The sequence below is a fragment of the Acanthaster planci genome, linkage group LG13, assembly GCF_054643075.1.
Source record: "Acanthaster planci isolate LZ-2023a linkage group LG13, COTS_SCS, whole genome shotgun sequence".
Lineage (NCBI taxonomy): Eukaryota > Metazoa > Echinodermata > Asteroidea > Valvatida > Acanthasteridae > Acanthaster > Acanthaster planci.
In genome coordinates this window covers 13,490,379-13,511,272 of record NC_141789.1, presented here as the reverse complement: position 1 = coordinate 13,511,272, position 20,894 = coordinate 13,490,379, and the positions used below count along the sequence as shown (strand labels likewise).

Genomic DNA, 20,894 nt, shown 5'->3' with positions numbered 1-20,894 from the left:
TGAGTGCATCTTAGAAGCAGTAGACTCGCCGCGAGTGTCTCTCGACTGACAGCAAACTGCAAAGCACAGCCTCAAAAGAGCCGAACTGCACGGCTTACAGAAATCTTCAGCAAGAAATGCCTCAGGAATGTGGGAAAATAAGGACAGTGTGATTCCTCCTGTAATTGTTTTTCTGTTGAAATGTACATTTCACTTTTCACACACCCTGGCTACTTTTTGCCACCTGATGAAGATCTTGATAGCTAAGCAAACTGACTCTGTCGATTGTGGACTTGGTAATCGTATAAATACGCCAAATAAAGAAGTGTGGCATTTTCTATAGGCCACGCGAGTAGTTTGTTCTGGCTATGTTTTGCCTATATCAGAATTTTGGCCCTGGACATAAAATTTGATATAGATTTTGACATAAAGGCACCTGAAAACACCGTTACGGTGACAACGCAAGGACTTGAAATCTAGGTTAGAGTGAAAAAAGGTACAGTTTAGACGCACATTCAATTTTACAATTCTGCATCAGATTTTTCAGTTTTATGTGAAATCCGAAAAAAATGGGATATTGAAGTTAATTGCTTGACCGTATAAATAGCCGACGGCATGATGTGTACCCCTATTCGTCTTCAAACTGGATGCGTTTCTCTAACCTATAGCGGTCAAGAGGAGCAAAGTGAGGCATGCCCTGACGCAGTTGTAGGAATTGACAATGAAGAAGCGACCTATGGAAGTCTACTGTCACCCGGTCGGGAATCCGTCCAAACTTGTTGGCAATTTCATATATCGTTCGCACATCAGGCCCATTTTCCCGAGGAGATAAGAGCCGTGACCGGGACACGTTTGTCATTAATGGATGCGATCAAATTATCTGGCGATGTGAGCCAACACTTCCTAATTAGAGAAAGAGAAACTATGTCACCGAATTTGTACCCGTATAGATTTACGGTATTATGTAGTTTTGTTGTAGGCTGCAGCGCCAGCCGCAGCAACATTGTTGGAGGACGGAAATATTCATGACCATTTTCAGGAGGGTGTCTGATATCTCGGAACACCAAAGTAGGTTTGTGGGGAAAACAAACTTGACTCGGTAAGTTCACAAACCAATTATTAAAGGAACACACGCAAAGCGCACATGTACAGTCTTCTGCTGTTGTCTTGAGGATAAAATGTGTAGGATGGCTGATCTGCAGCCATCTCGTACGTTGCTATTAGAGCTTTGCTGAATAAATCCTCTGAAAGGTTTTGCGAGAAACTTTGTCCCAGTTATAGAAATGGCTCTGTTATCCTCGTATGGAGAGAGCCGTTATACCATGGACATTTGGCATTATTTTGGGTGTTTTCTGGCAGGATTTTTGTATATGGATGTACGTATATGGATGTAAATGGGTGTGTATGTGAGTTTGTTTCTGCATTCAATTTGGGACCCTGGACAATAAAGGACAATAAGGTCCCCGATTGACAGAGGGTGACCGATTGACAACTGTGTACAAAACATATGGGTGGTCTTCTAAAAAAGTTAAAGTACAAACAAAAGAGGAACAATAGGGGGTCCCCAGTTGCAGGCAAATACACTCTTTCGTGTGTGTGTGTGGATGTATGGGTATATATGGATGTTTATTGTATGGATCTATGTGTGTTTAGATGGACGTATATGGATGTATTTTATATGCAGATGTACATAAAACTACTTCGTTGAATTTTGGAACAGTCTGAAACATTTTCGATCCAACGCTACATCCACATATAGCAATATCCAATATAGCAATATCTGTTGCTGTACAGTGTATTTGCCTTGGAATCGGACCCGTTGAAATATATAGGCCTACGGACTACGGACGTGTATGTGCCATAATGTGCACCGGCCTTAATGTATGTACAGAGTTTGACAATAAAAACTTGTACTCGTAGGAATATTAGAAAATCCGTGTATATATAAGGTAAAAGATATCAGATATCACAGGAGTCCAATTTCGTACCAGTATACTGATGCCCGAAGGTGTAGTTTCGCCGACATTTTCAGCGTTTCGTCTCTGTACTGTCACAGGCTTGTATTTCCCACCGACAACCTCATCCATTACGAACGGCACAATTTGCCATGTTATTGCATTATCCCAAACTTGGCTATAGATAATATGAATTTCAGGTTTGATGCCTGTCATCTGGGACGCAACTATTATTAGATTTAATCAAACTCATGGGATATAAGATTACTTGCTGAAATGTAATTTTCAAGGATTTTTTTTTACCTCTGAATGACGTGAATGTCTAATCAGGTTTGACGAGTCCAGCGGTGTTTTTTTTATTTATTCGCAACATAGCATCATTGTCACGCACCGATTCTCTTGATGTTAAATTGTCAGCCGATGAAAACATTCGGTTACAATGCCTTCAATCAATAATACCCTGTTCTTTTCTGAAAGAAAGGGAAATAAAATCGGCAAGAATTCATGGAAACAGTTTACATGGAGACAGTTTACTGCAGTTTACGTACGTTGCACGAGAGAGATCCTATGATGTGTTTCAGGTAAAAGGCGATTCTAAATGCGGCATCATAACGACAGTTCTTACGTCAGACAGTGATTCGACAAGTGGCCACCTTATAATTAGCGTTGATCAGGAACTTTTGTGTCTTAAAGTATGCCTACGTCAGACGGCCCGTGTGGAACAAGGCTGCGAATGTTCCCGCTAAAAATAAAGCCAGTCCCCAAAGGAATGGCCAAAACGCCTGGCTTACTAATCCCGAACGGCTAAACTGAGTATGCAAAGATCCCTGATTTGGAGGTTCTGGGTGTTATCTGATCCAAGCCTCGAGAGTGTGCGAGCTGTGACGTCACTGGATGCCTGGCTCTTTTTGCGCCAAAAAGAACGTTTAGTCTGAGTGGCGCTCGTGTTATTTGTTCACTTTTCATCCCTAGCTATTGGATTGGGTGATGTTGATATCAAAGAATATCCCCAGAACCTCAGTTCACAAAATGTGTTTTGTTAGTGAAAGGTTGTCGATAGGGAGCTCTGTTATGAACTCTTGGCATTTTGGTATAATGGCAGAGTTGCACGCCGTGCAAAAAAAATGGAAAATTAACAACATTGAATCTCATCACAAAAGGAATTCTTCTGTCTCCCCTCTTACTTAACAACATTATTTAACAGACAGGACTCGCTTACCAAATAGATTTCATCTTCTGTGTCGCGAGCGTGGACTGACACTATCTCGATAATTTGCGAAGCAGTCCAGTTGAATGCAGCAATTAAATCCCGCCTTGAACGTTAATTTCATCCACGGTTTCTTTTACTCGTGTTTATTCCAGAAACGTAAAAATTCATATTTCAGTGCCAACATCCCAGGGCATGGCTCTCTAGCCACAAGATGGAATTCACCTCCTTATGCTTGCCCCTCGCTGCCCCCAAACTCATTCCTGGTCGGCATCACCGTCGCTTAGATGGGAGACACAAAAAAATGAGCTGCGTCATCACCGTTGGCCGCCCTTGACTGCTTTGGTTGTCGTTTACGCGCGGTCTGTGAAAACAACACTTGCCGTTTGGTGTCGTCCTGCTCCGCTTTAAGACACCGAGTGACTCGGTCTTTATTTTATCAGATAGAGACGTCAGTTACGGCCGATCTATAAAGCCCTTTGTGAGCTCTTACAGTGCCTTGAGTTCATAGCTGAAATTTGCCCGTGGAATTCAAGTTGGATATGATATTCTTCTCGGATTCATTGGTGAGTGATACCTAATTACACACTAAATATAAGTTGTTTATCCGCTAAATCGAGTATTTTGTTCTGTAAGGGTTCTCCTAATCAGTGAAGGAAATTTTCTCTTAACTTTTGGTAATTAAGACATTGAGATATCTTGACATTTGAGGTACTGGTAAGTTGATATTCTATTTGATATTTATGGATGGAGCCTATAGCAGAGATGGGTGTTTGCCCTTAATACAGGAAACATAAACTCATCCATAAATACTATCCAAGGGAGGGGGAGATGATGTTCTATCTTTTTTCCATCTCTGCCTTAATCGTCTTTTCCCGACCGGGAATCCCTGCATCTTACGTTCACCAGGGCAGAGCTATACCCTTTTTAAAAACTGAGCCTATTACTCAGATCTGAGGTTGATGTCAGGTTAAACTGCGAGGAAAAGCCCTGATGTTTTAACCTGTATCAACATTGTTTTGAATGGAACAATGCCGCGTTTAAATTGACCATAAAGAAGGGACAAGAATATTACAGCACATGTTTTGTTTTGCGTTGTCTTTGTCGATGCAGTTGCTGGGGTAACTTGGTTCTCCAGTGGAGAGAACCGCGATTTGGGGCTTCTCATCAAAAGCCAAAACAGCAGCTTTAATTTGGGAATAGAAGAGATCGTTTAGTCAAGACATTATGTCTGCAAATGTCTTTCATCACATCATGGATTTGTCCAGATGGTGTAATTTCAAGACGCGGGAGGAAACGGAAGAACACGATCATCCATGAGGAACCCATTGGTGAAAAACAAGCGTATCCCCCCGCAGTGTGCTTTTATTATGTTGATGGTATTCAATCCAACAGAAAAATGGCGGGAAGTAATAGAACGCGCGGGAAATAGCATCTTGCCGATCTTCACAATGACCGGAAGATACCGTTTCTTTATAGTCACCGTGAATAGTCTCTGCATCGAGGCGTGTATGCCGTGCTACAATATCGAATCGATTCGCTTCCAAGGGCGTATAATTATACACATAATTTCTTGTAAAATTCTCTGTGACATAGGTGGGCTTTCCTTTAGTAATGTCGGTCAGAGATCGATCAACGGCCCACTTTAACGTAATAATTGGGTTGTCAACAATGGGAAATAGACCTAGGCGCGAAGCGATAAAAATGCAATGACTAAACACACACAGAAAAAAAATGGTTGAAAAAGGACATACCAAACCATATGGAATGTTTCAGAGCATGTGAAGTTAAAATTGCTACGGCCTCGGAGGCATATTAAGGTCAGCATGTTCATATTGTCAGTAATTCTTAGCAGATATCCACGTTGATATGTAGACTAAATCGCCACATGCTTGAAGTTCCTTTCAAACTGATTTTAAGTAAACCAGCAACTTGAAAAACAACAAAGAACCTGACGCTTGAAGGTAGTCATAATTGTGTCCGTATGTGCTACACTGCTCGTGCTGACTTCGTGCATATGGTGGCACAGTGAATGTGGACCGACCGGGTTGGCTCAGTATATGCTATTAATTGCTTTCACAAGTTTCAAAAGAACTCACACTTAAGTCAGGTCTGACTGTAGAGTCATTCTGTTGTGGTTTCTACCCCCTTGCCGATGCCTCAATCTTCACCTTGACACCTTCTGCATATTTATTTCCAGCTTGGAACAGTAATTAACAAATTGAGAATGTTTTCAGTTGAACGCACCGTCCCGTGATACGCATCCGAGCGAATATCCCCACATAAAAGCTAATCAGATTTTATCCCGACAAAGTGCCTTTCTCGCTCTGTATTATTCCAACTTAAGGAATTAAAGGAAGCCTTAGCTTTATCAAAAATTGTGAAAGAGGCGCTTAATTCATAGATAGCCGTACATGTGAGGCTGGCTTTCTTCTCCTTAATCTGTGCACGGATGCCCAGTCGATTGAGCTGAAAGGCAAGCTTGCTGTTCTTCAAGGTCGCGACTTTGGCCTTTTGTGAACGACAAAATGGTTGGCAAAAACAACGTGGGAGAGGCGAGACTGTGTTTGATGCGCGGACATATTCACGAGGACGGACGCTTTGCTGCTCGTCACAAAATAACAACGGACGGGGATTGAAAGGTCGCTTCTATCTGCTTGTTGTTATTGCTTGCTTGTATCTGTGCATTAGAGTAGAACGAGATTTTTTTCTTTGGCTGGTATAGGCTCTTCTGTACAGCAGTGATCTTGGAGGGGTATTTAGCTTTGCTTTTATGTTCATGATCAGTAAATGCGTATATAAAATAATTTCTCAAATTGTCGCAACGCAATAGGTCCAATAAAGGGTTCTTCCAAGCTCAGAAAGAATAAAAACTGCCCGCCTATGACAGTTTGCAAAATGCAAATTTTTGCTATACGGATGATGTTGTTTTTACATTGTGCTTTTCACTTTTTTGGCCGCATCATTTGTCAAAATACTCTATGTTGTCCGATGCTTTTGGAAACATTTTGTATTAGCTAATGGACTATTTTTGTAAACCTGAATAAGGACATTGGCGCCCTCTCGGAATTTAAAAATACTTCTTCGAACTACATGCGAAGTTGAAATGGCGGCCCGACTGGGCCGAGAAATATATCAGGCTTTTCATCGTCAATCTTATAACTACTCTAAAATCTCAAAACATAACGTGAAGTGTGCGACGTCCAATAAATAATTCGCAAGATAGGCTTTCCCCGTGGATTACCTCATAGGAGGACAGGTCTCACTTGGCCGATTTCAATTTGTCTCTACTGGACGGAGCACAATTTGGCCATCTCGCCCTTGCTAATGGACTAGGCCCATCCGTCCTCCAAATACAAGGCCACCTTATCTAGGAGTTGGTCAAATTCATCTCACCGGACTCTTTTACCACAAACAAAGAAGTTAGAATTTGAAAAAAAAATTAGCAGAAAAGCACTCCCTAGAATGAAGAAATCTCCTGGGTGGTTGCCATGACAACAGCGGGCGTTATGAAAACGCCCAGCCGAGACAATATTGTGTTTTTCGCGCCCGGGGGGGGGCGAGGGAGAATGTCGTTTGAATAAACTGTGCGCATGTATGAGGCTGAGCGATTTTGGCTTGAAAAAAAACAACACTGGCTGTACAAGACATGTAGCAGTGTTTTTTTCTGTAGGGACAAAGAATTTCATTACAGACATGAAAAGTCAAAACCGAGATGGGACTGAACAAAATTAGTCATGTTCTGTGAAGGAATTTCAAAAGTCTAACCCGTTCTCCCTTTGAAACTCGCATGTCTCCATGTTACCACGTTTTCTTTTGTATGTTTGTTGTTTCTATGGAAATGAATCACAACTTAGAAGTTACAATATAGCCTAGTTTTGAAGTCGTGGGCTGAAAGTGCAAAACGGGACTCCTGAAGCGAACATGGCCAATGTTCATTTTTTTTTACACAACTCTGGATAGAACATGTCACCAGTTTTAAAAACCCGGTTGCTTTAAATTTTTTCGTTGAAAATCTAAACATATTTTTTTTTCGATGTATTCCCTGGAACACACAAACAGCTTATAGCCTTTTTGATGAGTTTCTGTTGTTTTGTTGATGTCTTGATAACCAAACCAGCCTCCTTCTATCGACGCTTTCATAATCTTTCTCTCGCTCCGCCGAAGCTGTAACTTTCCCCAGCCTCTTGAACGGATGTCTCCCAGTCGTCTTCGTCTATATAAGACCGATCGATTTGACAAGTTCAAAAGTAAAGTAGACCGTAAGAACGAACATGTCAGAGCAGGACAACGGAGATGGGGACAGTGATAAAGTTGGACCCCCATGAAATATCCCATCTGGTGTTGCCTCCCCCTCCTCCGTTGCCACGGGCAACCCATCCTAGCTGACGAGGCCAGGGAGCGCAGATTAGTTTTCACATCGAGCTGGATGTTTAGGTTTGGCGAGCAAATGCCTGTGGAGCCCGGACTTTCATTAGTGTAATAACACAAACAACTTGTTATGGGTATAATAAGGTTTAACAGAAACGTCTCGATAATTGCACACCGAGGAGCTGAGGGTAAGAGTATAAAAATGTCCCCGCTCGCACACAGTGCGACGGGGTTATACACCCGTATCGACCCTTGTATATACGGCTGGAGTCTGTAGCGATGCTCAGTTGAGCAGGGATGGGCATGGAAGTAAAGTGGCTTTTTTTGGAAACACCTGACGGCTGGTTCATCCATGAACTCTTCCTCCAAACTCATTACTTTGCTTATTTCCTCCTGCGGACTCTCGCTGCTTTTATTTCATTTCCCCCGTGTGGTGCCCCCTCCCCCTACCGCCCATGGATGAACACAGAGGGAAACAGTAGATGAAGCACTGACTGATAAACACGACTGGACACTTGCTTGTAAACGATGGCATCCTTTAACATCCTTTAAATTAACTCAGTACGTGGCAGGGGTGCGTATCGGTGGAAGGCTTGTAAAAAGAATCGAAATCGAAAAGTGTATCTTTGGGTTTATCTAATCACCATCGGTAGAGAATTGTGGCAGAGGGGTAGAAATCAGTGACGGTATAAACTCCACCAATTTTTAGGAATTCACCCGCGAGTGACAAATTTAACAGGCAGAAAATTGACAAGTGATCTTAAAACAATAACTGGAATTCCTATGGGATGAATCACTCGGCAGCGTCAGCACTCTTGTTCACATAAGATCCCAAACTTGATATGGAGGGGAAGTTTTTAACAAGATCTCCGCCTGCTTACCTTCCTGTGGGGCGCGGCTGTGTTAACAAAAACAGGGGAGCCGGGATGTCAAAAATCAAGCCTCCACTTAGGGCATCTTTACAGATTCTCTCGAGAAACATGCGGCCTCGAGGACTTGGTTTTGTGAAAATCTTCCCCACCTGAGATACTTGCGGTAAGATCAGTCAGAGCTCTGTCGGCTATTTATTTTTAATTTACTACTTTGAAATAAGAAAGATGTTTGTTCCCGTCGTCACTAGCGGTTTGCTATTTTACGTGGACGAAATCGGTGATGATGAAATTACTGTCCGATGAGATTACTGTCCGGGGCAGTGCCGTGAATCTTTTGGGATGAGCTATAGACTGACGAATAAAGAAACATCAGGACTCCCATGAGACAGTGGTCTCGGTTTTTGCTTGGTACTCAATCAAATATTAAGACGCAAAACGACGTGACGGCTATTTTTAAGGCACGGTTTGTGGGTATAGAAAACTACTTTTCGAGGCCTAAGCGCTGTTGTCGCCGAGGTCACACAGATTATACAGGGCCTTTACACGCACGCCTCGTGACGAAAATGGAGCTGTCAATCGCCGAAATTGCATGGTTACTTCGGAAGGAGCTTCTGACCGGATATCTTTCAATTTTGAACGAACTACAGGACAAAGTAAACGCCGGCGTGCAGGTACCATACTTTCCGGCAGCGGCGGTGCTTGAGCCTGCTCTAATACCGAGAAAATTGGTTGATTGATGATTGTTTTTTGCAAGTGTTTTGATCACAACTGCATTGCGAAGATTAGACGTGACGATCGGTGACAAGACATTGATGCAACTTAATACCTCGGTGTCCCGATGTTATCAGCAAAACAAGTCTCTGTTGTTCGTTTCATTGTTATCATTAACCCTTTAGTTGGAAGACTTCGCCCAACTGCATATGGGAAGAATTTTGACAAGTTATAATCTTCAGATTGTGAGAACACGTAAGGCTACCTGAAACGGAAATACTTAACCACAAAGAAAAGTGCTAAGACCTAGGTAAGACCTAAAAATGTTTTAATTTCCGCTTCTTAGCATCTGCCAATTAAATATGCACATTTCGTATCTCGTAAGCCCCTCTCATTAATACTTTTAAGAACCCGGAGAAAAGAGCAGCGCCGACATGATTACGTCCCCTTGGCTATAGCTACAGAAGGGTCAATCCGTCTTTAATCTGCACTTTTTATCTAACAGTTTTGATGGGGGAGGGTTAAAGCATGCTGTAAGCTGTTGATTTGACCTCGCTGGGTTTGCTGTTTTTATTTTTCCCATGAGATTCAAAGGCACACCAAGCTTCACCGGGTTAGGGGACGCACCACGCCGCCCTCCTCCGCGTTACGCGGAGGAATATGAGATATCTTGCTAGTCCTCTTCCTCTGCTGTTTGTGTTCAATACCGTGGGTAAGGCACGTGGAAAATGTGAAACTCCTGTCCCTTATCGCCCAGTGGAAATAAGTATCACTTGTTCAGGGTTTTTGACCAGTTCTCGAAAGAGAACTGCCCTTTTTATGCGTAGTGGCCATCTTCAAGGTGAGAGTCTATGCTACCCTTGGACACCCCTCGACAAGGGCTACTCATAAGATCTTTTTGGAATGTTCCTCCATTGATGCGCCAATTTCCAGCCAATAGGCTATAAAAACAACGCTTAGAGTTTAAACACATTTCTAAACACATTTTTTGTACCCACTTTTTGACATGTTTAACAGCGACATGTGTAGATTAATGCGTTTAGGGATGTGTTGAAATGCTAAACGGATTTTAAAAAGCTAAACATGTACCACTGAAAAGCGTTTTGTGTTTAAACATATTCCTAAACACATTTTAATGAACATGTCCTGGATTAAACGTTTGGAAAAAGTGGGTACAAAAAAGTGTTTAAACTCTAAACGTTGGTTTTTTACAGTATAGCGCCCCCTTTTGACAAAATGAAGCCCCTTTTGCTCACGATGGACACGCTAATGCCATGGCTGATTTAATTAAACAAGCTATCTAGTTATGACATGAGCATATCTCATTGTTCATGCTTTACATCGGCAGTTAGAAGTGTAATGGGGGAGAATGTGCAGCATGGTAAAAAGTGCTGACTTTAGAGATAACTATGTTGATATTATTTTTTTCCCGTGTATATTTTTCCCAATTCTGATGTTTTTCGTTTAATTTCGTTTCACGAACTACTGCCGGTTCACACCGTATTGCTGGTTTCAATATCTCCATAAAACGGCCAAAGTTGGCAGTATTATGTCTCTAGATGGCGTCAGCCAGCAAGTCTCTTTAAGCATAGCGACAACTCTCTGCACTGGAGACGATTGCAAACCCATCAGCGCTGATATCCTAGCGAGGCGTGGACCAGGTGTTTCCATCTCATTTATGTGTAGTTTGTCTGGTTTTTTTTTTGTTTGTTTGTCGGCAAACTCTTCATAGTTTTGTCTTGGCTACATTTTCCTATTTATCCAAATGATTCACAGTTCAGAAGTAGATACGTCTGGGTTATTGAAACCTTATAAACCTTCCGGCACTTAAAATCGCATGCCTTCATCCTTGAGATGGTTTTGAAGATAAGAGATAACAGAATATCTGAATATCAGATGTGTAGAATACCTTGAATGAATGAGACTGGTTTTTGTGTTTTTCTAAGATGAGTCATATTTCCAACGCATGTTTTGTTTGCTTGACTCAACCGTTTCAAGTTGTGCATACTTTGCAATTTCTATGAGCATTCACAAATACGCTCTATTAATACATTAACAACATTCTGGCACTCTACCCTTTAATAATAGCTGTATTAAATCGAGGTAATTGAAACGTGAGTTAAAAAAAACAGCTTTAGAATTTAATTTGCAGTCCGCGGATATCGATCAGGCTTGGATGATCCCTGCTGCCTTTTTGTAGGATCAGAAAAGGAGCAATATGGATAGCATTTTTTCTCCCTGTCGTTAATGAAAAGATATTAAAACGCTTGCAAGCTTGATTGATCACCGAGATGAAATAAGATTCAGTAGTTTTACACCTTCGATCACCAGGACATAATAAAAAAAAAACAAAATTGCAGATTGCGACAGAACTTCCGGTGCTGGTTAGCTCCGAGCCAAGCTTTCCTTAATAACAGAATGCACCTACGCGAACAATCTCCCCGTGCCATCCATCATCCCAGACAAGGCGCTCCTCTGACATTTTGGCGGGAATATTTTCCTGCCAAAACGCATCCCGGGCTCTATCTCCCTCTCTCTTTCGCGTGGCGAGTTAAAGAGATCAAGTGGGGCCCGTGCTCATCGGCACATGCGCGAGCGGGCGGCGCAGCCCGTGTGACTTCTCTCTTTGTTTCAATCACGCTCGGTTTAAGTCCTCGCCTGGAGGTTGAGTGGCCGCTAGAGCCTGTCGAGAATAATTCTTGCCCAGGCTTTATTTTTTTCATACGCACGACTGTGCTTAAACGCTAACTGCGTTCTAATCAGTACACGGGCCACACAGATTTCCCTGCAGACGGTACAGAGGAGCGACCACAATACCAGTCGTATCGGCGTCGGGGAATTAGACCTGCCCCGACAAGGGGGGCGCAGTCGCAACTGTTGTCCCTCCGAGAAACTGAATACCACCCCTGGGATCCCGGAATGAAAGAAATCGTCGCTGATCTTCTTCCCCCTAACCGGAGTGACAGTTTTTGGGCACGGTTACTGCAACGGCGGTAAATACGCTGAAAATTGGATTTGGTAGATCCCTCGATTGCCAGAAGTACATCCGTCATGATGCGTGGCGTGGCGGCCCTGTAGACTTGTTGAGAACGTTGGATTACTTTAGACAGGAAGCGTTTTAATTGGATAGACTTCTACCATCCCCTTGCACGCAGCCACTAAGGTAGGAATGTTCCATTCTGGTAGTGACGTGCCAATAACGCAACTCTCTCTCTCTCTCTTCTTTCCGCTCTTTTTTTTGCGAGAAAAGATTCATGACCTTTGAAAAATCAGTACGGACGAGTAAACCTATGGAGAGCCTTGTGAAGAACGCTTCAAATGAGGAAGTCTGGGGTTCGAGTCCCGGTCAACTTTAATTTATTTCCTCAGTGAAGTCAAAAATCACACGAACAACATTGTTATTTTGCTGCCAATGCTAATACATAATTATTGAAATTGTACAGACTCCAATATTACACAAATTACGGGTAGAGTAACCGATTCAAACATCAACATGTAAACCAAAAATCCAGATTTCCTTTTGTTAAATAGGATGTTTTGTGTGTTTAAATTCCAAAATGGCTTTCTTCGGATCGACCCAGCCGTTTGTCCGTAAAAAAGAAGATCAGAGAGGTGAGATTTCGACGAGGGTCAATTCGATTCATTCAACGACTTGGCACTTGTTTCCACTTCAACCTTTTCCACCCGGCAGACTTGGCAGTGTCGGGTGCCGGTAGTACAGGTGACAAGTGCGAAATCGTATATGCGCGACCGAATAAAATGCACTGGTCACATATTTACGGTCTTACGAAGGCTTAAATGTATAAAGTGTAGGCGTAGGCGCTGTCGTAGTTCTCATCATCCTCTCCGAGAAAAATCTCTGTCCTGTATTTTAAAAAATCATACCATTTAGAGCAATTTTGCATGTGCACACAATTTTGCAATGTGCAAATGCTTGTTTACTCAAGCCAGGGGTTTATTGGTTTGCTACCAATTTTGTTCCTCCGTTTCAATAATATTATGTTAGAACCAAATTTCCTCTGCGGCATTGTTTGTTGATCTTTCTAATCGCAAGATGCTATATCTGTCTGTAAAACGTAAAGAAAAGAAAACATTTTACTCAACCCTATACTTAACGTTCTTTTACTCGTTTTGTTCAAGTACCGCATTATTTCATTACACTGATAACTGTCTGCATTCAAGACCTTCATAACATGATGACATTCCTGCTGTATTTTTCCAGGAACATTGAAATACATGTTATTTTCAATAAAAAAAAATTCAGTGACAATATGTCAACTGATAAACGTACCGGGTATAGACGCAGCTGGCACGTTGCCAAGCTTTTATTAGTCTTGCTCGATTGATAGTTGATATTTACAGGCAGGATAAACCCTGTCATAATTTCCTAAATTATTCAAGGCTTAATCCAGAGGTTTGTTTGATTTGTCATTCTCTGATTAACCGTGCGTGGTCAAAGTTAGCCAACCGAAACGGACGGCTCCAGAACTGGCTCTCACAGGGATCAAAGTCTATATAAGCACGGAAATACAAGTTGGTTCATTTTGCTTGATTGGCCTATTGTCGAAATCTAATCTGCATCAAAGGCTATATGGCCAGCATAACCTAAGCATTACAGTCGGTTATTTTTACGGGAATTTTGTTCGCGTTATTTTTTATACTTGACCTGTACGAAAGCTGTTTTTATGATATTTATTTGTTTAATATTAAACAAACTTAACAGAAAAAAATTTCGATTTTCATTCAGCATACATAATTTTTCCTCAGATCCATTGTCTGACGGAATTGGCAATCTTTTCCATTGCAAACTGCATATATTAATCATATTAAAAACGAACATGTCTGATTGTCTCTTTGTTTACACAGTCATAATTATTTTAAACTAACATTCGTGCAGTTGACAAGACAGGCCTCAAGTTTCGCACCTTACATGTAACTACTCTAAGAGATAACGACGCCTTTAGTACGCAAGGGCAAAAGGAGGCTTTGCATCTCGGCCAGTGAACCGAGAAATTTTGGCGGGATGTTTCTCGCGACACGTGGAGCCCGTGTACCCTTAATGACCGGATGTGCTGATGCCGTCGATCATACCACACTGCACCTCGTCTCCGTCGGGTGTTCCAACTTCGAGTGTTGAGTTACCAAACCCAGATTTTGTCGTCCGTGTTTTCGGAGAAGGTGCGAATCAATACGGCCGGCCGGGGCCGAGTCTACAGCAGCATCTTGTAGCTGGCCGGGATTGAAAGAGCGACAAGAAAAGCCCAAAGCCTTGGAAATACTTTTGCTTGTTGTTCAGGGAAGGTATGGGTGAATGCTGGCAGAATGAGTATGGCGGCTTATCCGTCTGAAACCAGGACGCCGGAATAATATCTATGCACGTGGTTGCCGGCTGCCTCCGTCGCCGACGGTGGTCGAGGAAACTGGGGTGGGACAGGCACAGCTTACGAGGAACAGCCATGAATTTGAGAGTTCCCATAATTCATTACTGGTTTCCCTTTATGATGAGGTGTTTGTCTCTTTAAAGGGGTATTATTTCGTCGACTACAAGCCTGATTTGCTTTCTCACTGTACTCGTTCAGCCGGGCCAAGTGACTGTCTTTTGGAACAGAAAGATGATTTGAAAGATTTACATTGTGACAGTGACAGTGTGGTCTGAAGCCAGAGTATAACAAAAAGAGTCACATTCAACAATAGCGCGAACCAGAAGATTCGAAATTTTAGTTAACGATTGCATATTCGAATTAGAATCGCGTAAGTATACATTGTCTCGTTGACATGGCGATGGCATTTTGTAGTGCTGACATGCGCCGTATAGCACGGCCTGCCGGTGTGTGTGCGTATGGTCCACTGAGACGCGCGGGACATTGATACACGCAGGTCTGGATGAGTTAATTGGCATTACATTTGGCAAGACTGTATGATTTGATATGTCCTTCGTGACCACTCGAATAGATTTTTGTCCCGCTCAGAAAGGCAGCGCCTAATGGTGGGTTTTTGTTGACGAATCTCATGAGTACCAGCGATGCTGGCGCCAGTTACGTACTTTGTGGTGACGAAGCATAATGTGTAGTCGTCAGTGGGGCTTCTATAAATATAAAAATACATTACTGTGTTTGCGACGAAATCTACCTGATGTAGTCACGTCAATTTGGTTCACTTGATACTTGTAATATCTCAAGGGGATTTTGGGAAGTCCCTTCAACTGTAGATTTTCTTTCTGCAGTCCGGAAGGTCGCCTTGGTCTAGTTCCCCGAACGCAAAATAGTGTTGTCAAGTCGCTGATCCGTGGAAGCAAGCTTTCCCATGTCTTTACTATAGTCTTAGCACCGCGATGGGACTTTTGGCGCAATTATGGAATGACAGGTCTTGTTAAACGACACGTGTTGTTAAATGACACGTGTCGTTAAATTCATCGACATATATCGGCACGTGTCTTGTTCTTCTTGAATTCGAAAACATACTTTGATCAGTCAAAACTGGCGTCCTGACATTTATCAGGAATGTTCGGGGGGAGGGGGTAATGAAAGGGCTGAAAACACCTCATTTTAGAGCTGTCGACGCCTTGGTGCAGGCTCCAATTTTGCTGCTAAAGCGTGTCTGTACTGTAACGTATGGCGACTCCAGCGCGACGATGGTATGCTCGTACGATCTCTTCGATTTCAATTAGTGAAGTCGGTTATCCATCGTTAATTTCAAAGCCTCATGCGTGTCATTACTCGGTAAGCCTTCATTAAACATGCCTCGGAATTAATGGCGGATTGTCTGCGTTCGCGGCTTGAAGCGATGAAGAGATTGCGGCCTTTTGTACCACCGCCCACACACTTCCCAGGCCTCGTCCTAGCAAATTTGTGTTCTGCGATCCGTCTTCGTCGTCCCCCTTTTTTCATTACAAAATATACCTGTACGTGGAACATGTCTCACCCGGCCCCACACCCCGAAAGTCAATGCTGCTCATACGGCATAAACAATCATTATTTCTTCCTCGGTGCATGCTGGAGTACACCAACACCGCGAGGACCGTGGGTTTTTTTTTCATGCTTGCATTGTCTGATGCCCTCCGGGGAAGTAAACGAAGTTCTTCTGGTCGGCCGGAGAGCGCTCTCTCTAGCGAGCTGTCAGGGAGCGAGTGCGTGCACGGCCCACGTATTTCTCGTTCCGCACCACCAGTAACGTCAGTCGCATTTTCCCCCCGAGAGCTGTCGCTTTAAATGTATGTGCATAAATATCGAAATACCGATGCAGATTTAGATTTTCGAAGGTGTTCGCGAAGAGGCACGCGTTAAAAGTACCCTTTTATGACATAAAACTTGTGCGCAAATTATGCTGAACACGCAGGCGTGATGTACCCCGAGATAATGGGTAATTCCCTTTTAAAACATAGTTTACTATAACAGCTTTCGAGATCCACAGTGTCAGATGGAAGATAACGTATAGGTGAACATAAAGGTAATGATTAAAAAGAGGTCGTTAGTAGTAAGTCGTCAGGATTGACAAACAAATACCCTAGTCTTGAATGTTGTCATCATGCACTTGCTTATTAAATGGCGTTGAAATTAATTTTGGTAGAAAGCAAAGCCAGGGTGTATGTTAAAGAACAGCCTGTAACCCCGTTCAAAGGTTTTCTAACAAGAACATTTTTGAACAATGATTGTTTTTCTGGAAAGTTTGTTCCTGTTGGAAATCTCTTGTTATTTGTTTCATGGGTTCAGGGTTCACTTAAGTTTAGAGTTCCCAACACCTGACGCTTGAGGGCTCCTCTCCAAATCCGTAGAGCGTATACTTGATGGGAATTTACCATGCAGCATACAGCCACGTCGCTGGTTGATAATCAAGGGGTGGATTCTGACTCTAGATATGTGAATGACTACCGGTACATTATGTTTGCTTCAATTGTTCCCAACCCTTATCTATTTATTCGATTTTTTCCTCTTTCTGTTCTGATGTGTCTTTCAACGTGTCCTTTTTAATCGTAAGAAAAAACAGCTTAAACCTGCCTCAGATCATAAGACGATCTCCTGAATGTACTGATGCCTCTTCCAGTGTGTCCCGGACCCCGACCTCACCGCCTATTTGTACAGCTGTTGGTGCTATGAATACATTTTCCTGCGTATACTTTAGGGCACGCAGGGATTGAAATCAGCGAGGAATGGCAGTGTGCTGACATGTGTTTGGATTCATGTTCCCAACGCATATTGACGATGGCAGACCCACGAGTGGTGAAGCTGCGTGTTGCAAGCATTTCAAAATTTGTCGAAGTTCCACGTTCATGTTGGGATCGACGTGCAGTGTGCACTGATCGTAAACATCACTTAATAGCGCAGAAAATTGTTGGACTAATTTAGATCTTGGTGTCAGTTTTTTTGGGTCACGGAGGTACAGATCGACCTCCTATGGAAGGGCCCCGCTCCTTTCCTCCCTGCCCGAATTTAGAGGCAAAAAAGGCCTTTATATCGCCCCAAACTCTGGCAAACCCTTTGACCCTCCCCCCCGAAAAGCAGTTCCAGCTTTGTGCCCTACAATTCAAATTGGACCCTATACTTACACAATAGCCTTTTGGAAGCATGGCGGACATAATGAGCCCCCGAGATGGACCAAGAGAGGGCGCAATTTTCCAAGGAACGGAACAGCACCGTCGCTGGTTCAGGAACGGCTATGCAATGCACGCGTTGCGGTCGCATCGACACCAACCAAATGAACACTCCCGAAACCCATAGCTCTTTTCAACCGATGAGGGGGTGCTTCTGCTCAAGGCGGATAGGAGGGTGCTATTTAAAGTGGATAAATTTGGAGCTAAAACAAAAGATTTTACTCATGCCTCTTATTGGCTCAAACGACTGGTATTAGGATACCTGGATTTCATATCCTGATAATGTAAGGCCGTCATTGCATCAGTATAAAGTGAAAAAAGAGAAAATCTGCTAGTTTTAACCTATATGATGTAGTACTGTGTAAACATAAAGTTGAACTGTAAGTAAGGTACCTTAATCATGCGTGTACTGTGAATGCCACGTGTGAGAGTGATGATCTCGCAATTGCATTGCCAGTCATCATGTCAGGCACGGTCAGCTTTGTGAAGGGCAAAAAATCTGTATTCTGGATTCCAGTCTGTCAGTCAAGCAATCATAAAATCGCCTGCGGACCCAAAGTTCGCTCCTGCCACTCTATTGAATGGAATCCTCTTCATGATGATCAACAGCGAGCAATATACCCCTAGCCAAATATTGGCCTAGCTTTCAAACGTCGATTAAACTTGTGTACCCGCGCAAACTATGGACTCCTCATTGTACAACCACTCGGTAAGTACATTGTCAATGCACCGGCCATTGCATAAAGACACAAAACACAAAAACAGGGGATCGCAGAACGTGCAAAGACTCTTAACGCTCCCTCCTCGACAACCATTGTGTGTCTGGACACCGTAACGGTGTACTCCGGGTCTGAGTAAATACCAGGGGCAGCGTGAGGTCGGATGCGTACCCAAAAGCGGAATGGTTTTGTTTGTTGGTGGCCCGTTATAGTAAGGAACCCTCCAAGTCAAGAGACCGTGCTGTATAGTCTCGGCGTGCTGGGATTTGGGATCAAGCGAGGCGGGCCAATTAGTCGCGGGGCGAGAGATCTGCGGGGGTTAGCATAAAGCCCAGCACAAACTTGGAAATACGATTATTGTACGAGGATTTGTAGACACTCGGCTCTACCTTGTGGCCTAGGTCTTGAGAGACGGGAGGCGGCGCCTTGACCTTTTAGCGTAATGATTTGCCTCCTTCTGTTTCTGATTGAGATCTGGCTGAGCTGAAGCTAGCGTCAACTTTGCCAGCCCCAGCGTAGTCTGACAACTCGAACACCGCATCCTAGTTTTGCCCATTTTTAATCCCGGCGCATTGTTTTTGGAAAGTCATATCGCTCAGTGACGAGAAGTATACATCAACCACGTAAGTGTTACGGTGTACGCTGCATTCTTAAAACCTTGTAACTTTAATCATTAGTGAAGTGTTGATGATAAACCGATCCAACTTGCGTCAAAGCAAGAATACAGCTTTACCCTTCCTTGTAACCGGCTGAAATATCAACTTCCCATCAGATATTCTGTCGTGGTTAAGAGAATCATTTCGGGGGCATTTTTTTAACCATTTTCCGCCGCTGGAACATTCTCTGTTGAGGTAGTTTTGTGAGAGAAGGTCATTTGGACATACCGATATTCATTTAATTCCATAAAATGATTGAGAATTGAGCATATAATAATTGTCCTGGCTCTGTCAAATACCCGAGATTTTCCTGTCAAGGGGGCTACGCGAATCACCCCTTCATTTTTGTTGTTATACCCTCAATACCGACTCGCGATGGAGTCCTTAACAAACTCTCCGTGTGCTTGACTTGTCATTTCGATTAAAATTCATCACACCCACCTCCAGTACTCCCCTGGCCTTGCGACAAGTTTGACAAGGTGTACTGGATTGCGGAACTGAATAGCGGGTAATAATACTCCGCTCAGCTGGATATACTGGGGGCCGGCTCGAAAAAGGATGTGGCGTCCCATCCAAACATCGTCGTATTTAGCTTGCGCGCCGGCCGAAAATCGATGACTTAGTCGGAGAAATGAGAGGAAATCTCCGGTGTTGTCCCAAGATGGCAAGCTGTCAGTTCCCGGTACTTGGGGATGTCGGCTCTCGGATTATGAAGTATGCGGATGTCTTGCCGTCCCAGCGATGCCGCACCAAGTTGTTTTTCACGACGACAGGATAGAGGACGAAATTTGACAGGAGACGAGCCGAAATACTTTCTTTCTTGGGAGGTGGTTCTCATGGTGTGACAAGTGCGGTCTGGACATCAAACTGGCTACAGCTTTGATTGCATGCCGCCCTTGCGTTTCGCCTCCGATCACTGCACGTTTCCGCAAAATCACACTTGCTAACCTCTTTCGGCGAAAATGTCACTTTTGCTGTATGGAACACATGTTTTCTACAGTAAACTATTCCGTATTGGACAATAGGGTCCGGTGTTAATCTAACACCGCCGTTACTACGGTGTATAACTCGAGTTTCATTGCTTGTGTGAAAAATAATCAGTGGTCAGTCATCTGACTACCAACTGTTACTTAGTTAAACTGCGGACTTGTATTCTAATTCTTTTCTGTGAAAAAATTTGACGGTAAATATTTTGTTCATAAAGTACTTTTTTTAAATGTAGCACTTCTAATTCACCTTGCTACAAATGGAGCTTTCCTCATGAGATTTTAAAACAAAGTGGGTTTCCTCCTTGTCTGGAAAAAAGATTGATATGTTGCACACTATTAACAGCATTAACTCTTGCTGCCTCGTGCTTACCAATTTTTATCAAATACATCCGAAAACTGTTCATGATCGGCCTTTTTGTTTGAAGTATAAAGGTCCGATGAAAGACGAGTCGAAAAGGTGACAAAAAAACCCAGAACATTCCCCCAAAGACAGAAAAGAACAAACAGCATGCAGCCGTTGTGAATTCTGCACATAATTTGATCAACCCTGTCCAAGTCACACACGCACCGCAGACCTTTATTATTCTGAAAGCCACTTTGACATGTTGACACAAGTCGGCTGTGCCTGCAAAATACAAATATTAGACGCAGTAACAGTCAATAATATTGTTTCGGGTGACTGCTGTACATGTACACGAGGTGTATTTACACTGGTCCGTTGCCTCGACAAAAGTGACTCATAATCCTCTACTATCCAGGCTCTTATTGCAGCACATTTTCGTAGAAATTATCCCTCATCGTAAACTCTGAAATTGTATTTCTCGTAAGAAATTTTAGTATGAATGACC

The 20,894-nt window shown here is 43.0% G+C and overlaps 1 protein-coding gene across 5 annotated transcripts in view; it reads left to right on the top strand.

Annotated features, from left to right (window-relative positions):
- Positions 1–20,894, top strand: part of LOC110973910 (D(1) dopamine receptor-like) — a 71,959-nt gene that overhangs the window by 16,742 nt on the left and 34,323 nt on the right. The window contains exon 1 of one of the 5 annotated variants that reach the window (XM_087144979.1): positions 11,755–12,258. The exons of 3 other annotated variants lie outside the window; for them this stretch is intronic. The gene's annotated coding sequence lies outside the window, so the exon portion shown is untranslated. Of the gene's footprint in view, positions 1–11,754; positions 12,259–18,285; positions 19,025–20,894 lie in introns of those variants that run through there. One more of the 5 variants, XM_022225124.2, reaches the window with a different exon arrangement.